This window comes from Gossypium arboreum, chromosome 5, assembly GCF_025698485.1.
Source record: "Gossypium arboreum isolate Shixiya-1 chromosome 5, ASM2569848v2, whole genome shotgun sequence".
In the NCBI taxonomy this organism is placed as follows: domain Eukaryota; kingdom Viridiplantae; phylum Streptophyta; class Magnoliopsida; order Malvales; family Malvaceae; genus Gossypium; species Gossypium arboreum.
In genome coordinates, this window is record NC_069074.1 from 41,928,719 (window position 1) to 41,938,066 (window position 9,348).

At 38.2% G+C, this 9,348-nt stretch overlaps 1 pseudogene; it reads left to right on the forward strand.

The window, feature by feature from the left end:
- The first annotated feature begins 6,537 nt into the window (after window positions 1–6,537).
- Window positions 6,538–6,655, forward strand: LOC128293470 (5S ribosomal RNA; annotated as a pseudogene).
- Window positions 6,656–9,348: the final 2,693 nt, after the last annotated feature.

Here is a 9,348-nt window from a genome sequence, read left to right on the forward strand (position 1 = left end):
CGTTATTAAATGAGTTTATAATTAATAGGCAAAAATTCAGAACTTAATTATAAACCATTTGAACTTTAATTACATATATTCAATCGGTCCCTCCACTAGCTTTTTGAAACCAAAAATGAATTACATGTTTGAATAAAAATGAACAGAGTGAATAGGAAAAGAGAAATGAGAAACATTTAGCAATGATTATGACTTTTCCGAAATGGAAAAATAGAATCATTTAGAAATGAATGTAAGTTTACAAAAATGGAAATGGAAATGATTTATTTGTAATTCTGTATGGATTATTTAAAAATGATCAGAAAAATGAGTTAATATTTTTGAGCTGTTTTGAAGCTCGAAAATGAATATAAATCATTCAGCCACAATGAACATGTTGAGTTGTGAAGTACTAAACATATTTTCTCAAAACTTTACCATGGTAAAATTGTCAAAATTTTATTAGGGGTAGAATAGGGATGAAAAAATTTATTTAATATAGAACATTAAAGTTTATTTTAGGAACTAGAAAAACCAAATCAGGTTGGATAACATTACATAGTATTGGGTCAAAAGGTCCAAGAAGTACTTGTACTTGGACCCGATGTGAGAGAGGCCAAAACCCATCATATAACATAAAGGGGACGGCAACCTAGTAGGAATATTAAGGTGTGTTGTGCACCCCACTTGTACTCTAAGTAGGAAGTTATTTTTCTATTTGAAATAAACCACTACAACTCAACAAAGGCTCTACCTTCTCTCGCTATAAATAAATGACATCGATTGAGCTATTTACACAAGTTTGAAAGATTGTTACTCAGCCGAAAAATAAAGATAATTTATTCTCAACTATTAAATATATTTTTCCAGAATAACAATTCTACTAGTTTCTATTAAAGATGAGAGGGTTTTCTTTTTCACCCCAAATTAAAAAGCGAAATTTTTTTTCTAGATGTGTGTTTTGCTTCAATTGGTTCGAGCCTACACTCGAAGCAATTTGTGGTATGAGAATAGTTGAGAAGATCGTTTGGTTAAAAGTTGGGAACAACGATTGTCCGTTAAGCAAAAAACATAGGTATGATTTCAGTTAGGGTTTATTGCTTTAAATATCACAAACTGAGTCAGTTTTTCAAAATTTTAATTTTCTACTATGTAAGAAAACCGTTTTCAAATCATATTTTTCAACAATTGGTATCAAGAGCCAGTTTGTGCCTTTGTTTATAGTGTAAATCAAGACTGACTCTGTCTCTTCATCTTGTATTTGATATTTGATAAGATGTGACATTCTTGTAATTTTTCGCATGTTTAAGGAAGTATATGAGAATGAATATGATATTATATATATTTTATATAATTGTTAATTTTTTCCAAAGTTGTGGTTCGTAGAAAATAGATTGTGGACTATCATGTCCACGTAGAATTATTTTTTATATAGAATTCTTGCGAGCCGAAAATGGATATAGGACTTAATGTAATTTTTCCCAAAAGGAGTCCATGACAAGGAGAAGATGGAGCGATGGTGGTTGAAGACAAAAGGAATGCCTTGTGGTGAAAAACTATATAATTTTTTTTCATTTATTTTCTAAAAATAGAACCATGGAAAGTTTTACTGACAATTTTATTTTAAGTATCCATCTCCTTATATATCTGTTTAGTACTTGTTAAAAATATAATTTTGATATATATGTATGAAATGATCCATAGTTGATCGATTAAAGATAAGATGTGTGGTAGTGAGAAAATACATACGTTGTATTGTTCCATTCACTTCTTTAGGTTATGCGATTGTTGTGAGAAGTGTGGTAATGAGAATGTGCATGTCTAGCATTGACTTTGGCTAGGAAAGACTTGGTTTTTAAGTGGTCAAATATGACTTACCTCCCTTTCTTTGGACCCTACCTAATGCACAGTTCATATTCACTTCTTCAACTTTTTCCTTAAAGGAAAAACTATATATAATCAAAATTGTTGATTTTATGAATAAATGAATGTGAATATTATAAAATTGTCATAACATGTCATGCATATATGAGATAAGCATGCCATATAGTTTAGGAAAGAATGCCACAAGTACTTGTCAAGCATATATTAATCATTCATGATTAAAACTGGAAATTAGAAGCCTTGCATGTTTTTCAATATTGAGTGAGAAAAGGTCCCTAAACAAGACCTACGACCTCCATCAATAGTCTCTTGCGATGGTATGGTAAGTTCACTACTGCCTTATTGAACATACTCACTGAAATTAAACTGAACGAAAATAACTATAAAGAATGGAAAATGAACTTGATAATTGTCCTAAGTGGTGAGAAACTTAAAAAAATTCTTGATACTAAGTGCCCTTCGGCCACTCAAGTTGAGGCTAGAAAATGCTAGCAAAAGTGTAACACCCTAAACCCGGCCTGGACGTTATGGCCGAATCTAGCGATGCCGCATGGTAGTGTGTTTGAAAACTATAGCTTGTGTAGAAAAATCATAACTTAGCTTAAAAAATTTTCCGTATAGAACTCGTCATTATCTTTTATTAATCTCCAAAGTCGTGGTTTTGATTCAGTCGTTAGTTTTCAAAACATTTTACGTTGGCTTTTTAAAACAGTTTGTGTCCTTGTAGGTATTTTGCTAAAACACAGTGTTTTACCCACCTCTAACAAATATAAAATATAAGGCAGAATAAAATACAAATTTAAAGCAAAAATCCATAGAGGCCATTATTATAGTAAAATATCCCAAATAAAACTTTTTTAAAAAAAATCTAATTAAGTATGAAATAGTGTAAAAAGGGGTCGGCGGCCACCGCTGAGTCCTCCGCCGCTCCGATCGGTCTAAGTCTAGGGATTACCTATATAGATAAAACAGAAGGGTAAGTTTACGAAAACTCAGTGTGTAATCCCTATAAAAATAAACAGACAGAATGCAATCATAGCCTGGGCCAAAGCCTATTTCAGTAACAGTTTCAGTTTCAGTTAGGGCCTTAGCCCATTACCATAAAGAAGCAGTCATGCATTTGGGCCTTGGCTAGTTACAGTATCAATATTCAGTACAGTAAAAGATATACAGTATCAAACCCTACCCAACCAGACTCTACACTCTAACTCCGTCCAACCCTACACTCCATTTGGCGATATAATCAACCCACCTATCGCTACACTTCAAAAAGTACCGAATGCGGAACTAAACAGTAGTTTGCAGCTAATCTGCAAGTAAATTAGGGTTGAGGAATTTTAGTACACTTCCTCCGAATAATATAAGCCCCCAACCCAATGCAGTGCAACAAACAAATATGACATGTTATAACATTATATAATGAATGTAATCAGGGCATACAGTATCAAATTAGTGAAACATCATTGTACTTATTCATAACAGTCATACAGTTATTTCAGTCAGTTTGGAGTCTAGGTAAGCATACCGACCTTATAGTAGGTCCACAGTCGACTTAGGCGACCCGTGCAACCTTAATGGTCAAACAGAGAAAATGAGCCCACAGGCCCATGTTGCATGCCCATGTGGGCCTACACGCCTCTGTGGTCCACACAGTCCAAAATGGCCTTGGCTGTGTGGATCACACCGCCTGGCCCAATATTCCTACAAGCCTTTGTGGGGCCCACATGCCCATGTGGCTCACATGGCCCAATTCAGCCCAGTCCACGAATCGCACATGGCCAAACTCGCCGATCACATGCCTGTGTTAGGTCACACAGCCTAGCACACGGGTGACTGCACGCCCGTGTGGCATCGATATTTACCTATTCCGGCTTTTGTCGAATTCCAATTTTGAATTTGTGTTTACACACTTAGTTTCTATTTACTGAGAAAACTGCCCCAAGTCTTTGAAACCTATACTTGATCAAAAAATCATCAATTATTCACTTAAACATTTACTCAGTCGAATACACACAAGTTGAACAAGCATTAAACTCACAACAACATTACCTTCAACTGAGTAAAGAGGGAGGTTTCGCCCACTTAAAATGTTAATCAGAGACCTCCAGCCCTTTGGTCAACTCCTAACCAACCAATAGAAAATCCCTTTAAATCACTTAACCAAGCAAAAGTTAATCAAAAAGTAGAAACATAACTTACTGTACCACGAAAATATACGCTTACTCATGGAACGAATGAACACAATGAAGAAAATAGGAAAAGAAAATAGGTGAGAGGGGAAAGAACTTTCGGTAGCAATTTTGGCAGCAATTCGGCAGCAAAGAGAATAAATTCAAAACGTTAAAAGATTAGGAGCAACCAAGATTTGGGAAAAGAAACAGTTATCATTGGGGAATGAAAAAAGAAGAGAGAAAAACCAAAAACAGAAAGGGCAAAACTATTAGAAAATTGGGGAATGAGAGAGGGTAGCCAAAATTGTCACTACTAGTTTTGGTTCTATCCAAACTCTTCTATCCAAATCTCCCCAAAACACTCCCCTCAATCCCCAACTCCCTTAACAAACGAAATTCCCTCAACATCCTCCTAAAAATTGGCCATAACATCCCCACACTCTTTAAATACTCAGAATTTTATCACATTTCAAACTCCTTCACGGCACATGTACAAAAAAAATCCTCCTTGTACGTACAGGGATTCGAAATCAAGATCCTTAGCACTCCAACACGCCACTTAACCACCAGACCAACAGACCTATTCTGACATATTTTTCCAATATTTATTTTTAAGCCTACCGACTAGAGATAGGGGTTTATTCATAAAAATGCGAAAATTTGCCCAAGTCAAGGCCTGAACCCAAGACTTCTTAGACACTCCCAGAACAGTTAACCACTAAAACAGATGCACATTTGTGTCACAAACATACGATAAATAAATATAAGATATTTTTGAGGCGTTACAACTAGAGGTGTGCATGGGCCGGGTCCGGCCAGGTTTGGGTCGGGCTCAACTAAAAATTTAAGCCCATTTGCTAGGCCCAAGCCCGACCCAACCTGAAAAATGAGCCTAAAATTTTACCCAAGCTCGGCCTGAATAAAAATGTTAAAACCCGAGTCAAATCTACTACCATATTAATTTTATATTAATTTTATATAATTTTAAAAATATATAAACCATCAAAATACTAAAAACATCAAAAATATTTCTCAACAAATTGAAAATAAATTTTTAAAAAAATGTATACTTAAATAACACTAAAGTAGATACAATTTAACAAGTAAATGCCTCTAAAATAGTAACAAAATTAGAAAATGTCTTTAAAATAATAAAAAATTAACAATAAAATAAGTTTTATATAATATCCAAACAATAACAACAAAATAGTAGCAATATAATAGTAAAATAGTAGCAAAATAGGAAGAAAATAATAAGAAAATAATATTAGAAAAATAATTTTTTTTCATTTAGTGAATTCAGGCCGAGCTCGGGCCAAAAATGCCTTTTCCGAGGCCCGACCCATTTTTTAAACGGGCCTTATTTTTTTGCCTTAGGCCATTTTTCGGGCTTATATTTTTGCCCAAACCCTCCCACATTTCGAGCAGGCCTTCGAGCCGGTCCCGGCCCGGCTCATGCACACCTCTAGTTACAACTCTACCTCCTTAAAAGAAAATTTAGGCCTCGAAATTTTACCTGATCAGAACAGATGAGGATATTGCTGTTGCATTGCATCCTCAGGCTCCCACGTGGCCTCGTCAGAGTTATGATTACGCCAAAGAACCTTAACTAGTGGGATGGATCTCCTTCTTAGAACCTTTACATCTCACTCCAATATCTGAACTGGCTTTTCGTCAAAGGGCAGATTTGGGCTGACCTCAATCTCTTCAATCAGAATAATATGCGTGGAATTAGAGCGGTAGCGCCTCAACATAGAGACGTGAAACACGTCATGAATCCTATCTAACTCGAGAGGTAACTCCAAGTGGTAGGCAACTGGTCCCACTCATCTTAGTATGCGGTAAGGCCCAATAAACCTAGGGCTCAACTTGCCCTTACGACCAAACCTCAGTACCTTCTTCTATGGCGAGACCATAAGAAAGACAAAGTCCTCTACAAAATTCTCAATCTCTTGATGCTTCAGATACGCATAGGACTTCTGTCTATCTGATACTGTTTTTAGCCGATCTCGAATCAATCTAACTTTTTCCTCAGTATCAGAAACCAATTCAGGGCTCAAAACACGTCGCTCGTGCAACTCAGTCCAACATGAAGGCGTACGACACCTACGACCATATAATGCCTCGTAAGGTTCCATCTGAATTCCAGAATGATAACTATTGTTATAAGCAAATTCTGTTAGCGGCAAATAATCCTCCCAACTGCCTCGGAAATTAATTACGTAACTCCTTAACATGTCCTCCAGTATCTAAATCACCCTCTCTGACTGACCGTTCGTCTGAGGATGGAACACAGTTCTAAAGTCTAATCTTGTACCCAGAGTTTCATGTAGTTTCTTCCAGGACTGAGACGTGAAGCGAGGATCCCTAGTCAGTACGAATTGGTATGAAGTGGGCGGACTTGGTCAACCGATCTACTATAACCCACATTGAATCCTTCTTAGTGGGTGTAAGGGGTAACCCACTAACGTAGTCCATAGTCACTCTCTCCCACTTCTAAAATGGGTGTGATCATACCAACACTAATGCACTGGATCCTATCAGAACTCCACAGTTAAGCATACTTGGGCGAGAGTAGTACTAGGATGGTAACCTCTTGGGAAGTCCTCGTGTTGCAGCCCTCCCATTTCCAAGGTGGAATCTTCACTGGCTGCAACAAACCCGAAGGTAATTGATGCTCAGCCTTAATCTGCTGGCAACTCACGAAGGTCTCGGTACATCTTGTTTCTGTTAAGATGCATAGCATAAGGGCTACTATGCGCCTTTCTCAGTATCAAATACCTCAATTCAGTAACCTTTGGAACACAGATTCTCCCATAGAAATAGAGCACCCATTCGCAATTTAGTCCAAAATCCACAGTATCACCACTCTCAACCTGTCGGAAGCGAAGACTCAAAGATTCATCCCCTAACTGTTTACTCTTAATCTGATCTATCCATGTTCGTCTAGCTTGAAGCTCAGCCAACAGACTTCTATCATCAAATAAACTGAGACGAGCAAACATCACCCTCAGATTTGTTACAACCCTACGGCTCAGTGCATCGGCCACCACATTGGTCTTGCTTGGATGGTATTCAATTGTACAGTCGTAGTCCTTAAGCAGCTCAATCCATCTACGCTGCCTAAGATTTAGCTCCTTCTAAGTGAGGAGATACTTGAGGCTCTTGTGATCAGTGTAGATGATACACTTCTTACTGTACAAATAATGCCTCCAAATTTTTAGTGCGAATACCACCGTTTCCAACTCTACATCATGCGTCAGATAATTCACCTCATGAGTCTTTAATTGATGAGACGTATAAGCTACCACTTTACCTTCTTACATCAACACACATCCCAAACTGACATGTGATGCATCGGCAGAAACGATAAACTCTTTTCTATGCTCGTCAGATCAAGACAGGGCCTCGATCATCTGATTTTGAGCTTCTTGAAGCTCTCCTGCTGCGTATCTATCCAGTTAAATGGTACACCCTTACATAGCAACTTAGTCAAGGGTGTTGCAATCAGTGAAAACTCCTTTACAAATCATCGATAATACCCTACTAGTCCCAGAAAACTACGGATCTCAGATATAATCTTAGGCTACTTCCACTCCAAGACAACCTCATTCTTTCAAGGATCGACTCTAATCCCCTTAGCAAAAAGCACATGTTCTAGAAACGTTACTTTACGTAACCAAAACTCACATTTACTGAACTTGGCGTACAATTGTTTCTCTTGCAGAATCTGTAGAACCACTCTGAGATATTCATCATGTTCATCTTCGGTCTTCAAATATTCCAGTATGTCATCAGTAAATACCGCCACGAACCGATCCAGATAGGGCTGGAACACTTGGTTTATTAGATCCATAAAAACTATCGGTGCATTAGTCAGTCCAAATGGCATTACTAGGAACTCGTAGTGATTACAACGAGTCCTGAACACCGTCTTCTGCACATCAGCCCCCTTAACTCTTAACTGATGATACCCTGATCAAAGACCAATCTTAGAGAAAACTAAAGCTCCCTAGAACTGGTCGAACAAATCATCTATCCTTGCTAAGGGATACTTATTTTTAATCATCAACTTGTTCAATTTTTGGTAGTCAATACACATATGCATAGATCCATCCTTCTTTTTCACGAACAGAACTGGTGCTCCCATAGAGACACACTAGGACGGATGAACCTACGACCCAGAAACTCTTGAATCGAGCCTTAGGCTTCACCAGCTCCTTCAGTTCCATTCTATAAGGGGCAATAGATATCGGAGCTGTACCAGGAAAGAGCTCAATCCTAAACTTTACTTCATGATTCGGATCTTCAAGAAAAATGTCTGGATGTCCTTAATCGTCCTAATATCCTTAACCGAAAAATCCCTAGAATCTGAAATACTAATATAGGCCAAATACGCCTCGCATCCCTTACGAACCAACTTTTCCTCCCTTAGTACAGAAATCACATTTAATAAAATTCCGACGTTCCCCAATTACGACTACCTCACTGTCCTCCTCCGTTTTCAGTGCAACCCTTTTTGTCGCACAATCTAAGCTCATTCTATGCTTGACCAACTAGTCCATTCCCAGTATCAGATCAAACTCTCCAAAAGGCAATTCCATTAGATCAACCAGAAAGAAAACCCCTTGAACCTCTAGAGGAATATCTCTAAATAATTTGTTAACCCTTATTGACTGCCCCAACAGACTCAGTACAGTGACCTCACTCATAGTGCTCTCAACCAGTATACCCAAGTTTTTAGATACACTGCAACCTATATAGGAGTGAGTCGATCCTCTATCTATCAGTGCAGTATAAGGTACATTATAAATAAAGAACGTACCCGTAATAACGTCCAAAGCATCTTCATCTTCTCGGCGACGTGCAACATAAGCCAAAGCCGGCTGCCTCGCCTCAGAATGCCCAGCACCTCTGCTTAGTGCTCTCTGACTACGGTCCAAACCATTCCAACCTCTGGCCTGACCACGACCTCTCGATGGCTGCTGAACTACCTTTGATGGTGGTGCAGTACAATGCCAGAAGCTTGCATCTGATTGAACCTCCGCAGACACTCTCTAATACGGTGCTCTAGTGAACCGCACCTCAAACAAGCCCCAGTTTTTTTCCAACACTTGCTCTGATGATGTCTACCATAGTCTGTACACGACGTTTGTCCAATAGCAGCAATAGGAGTCCCAACTCTGCTTGGCCCATCAACTCTGGCCTTTTTTTTAGGCCTCTGAACAGAATTAGAGGGCTCCGAATCTCTCTTACTCCTACCTCTCTCCCGGTTCTAGTGCTCAGTGCACTTCACTTCCTCAGCGATCTTCGT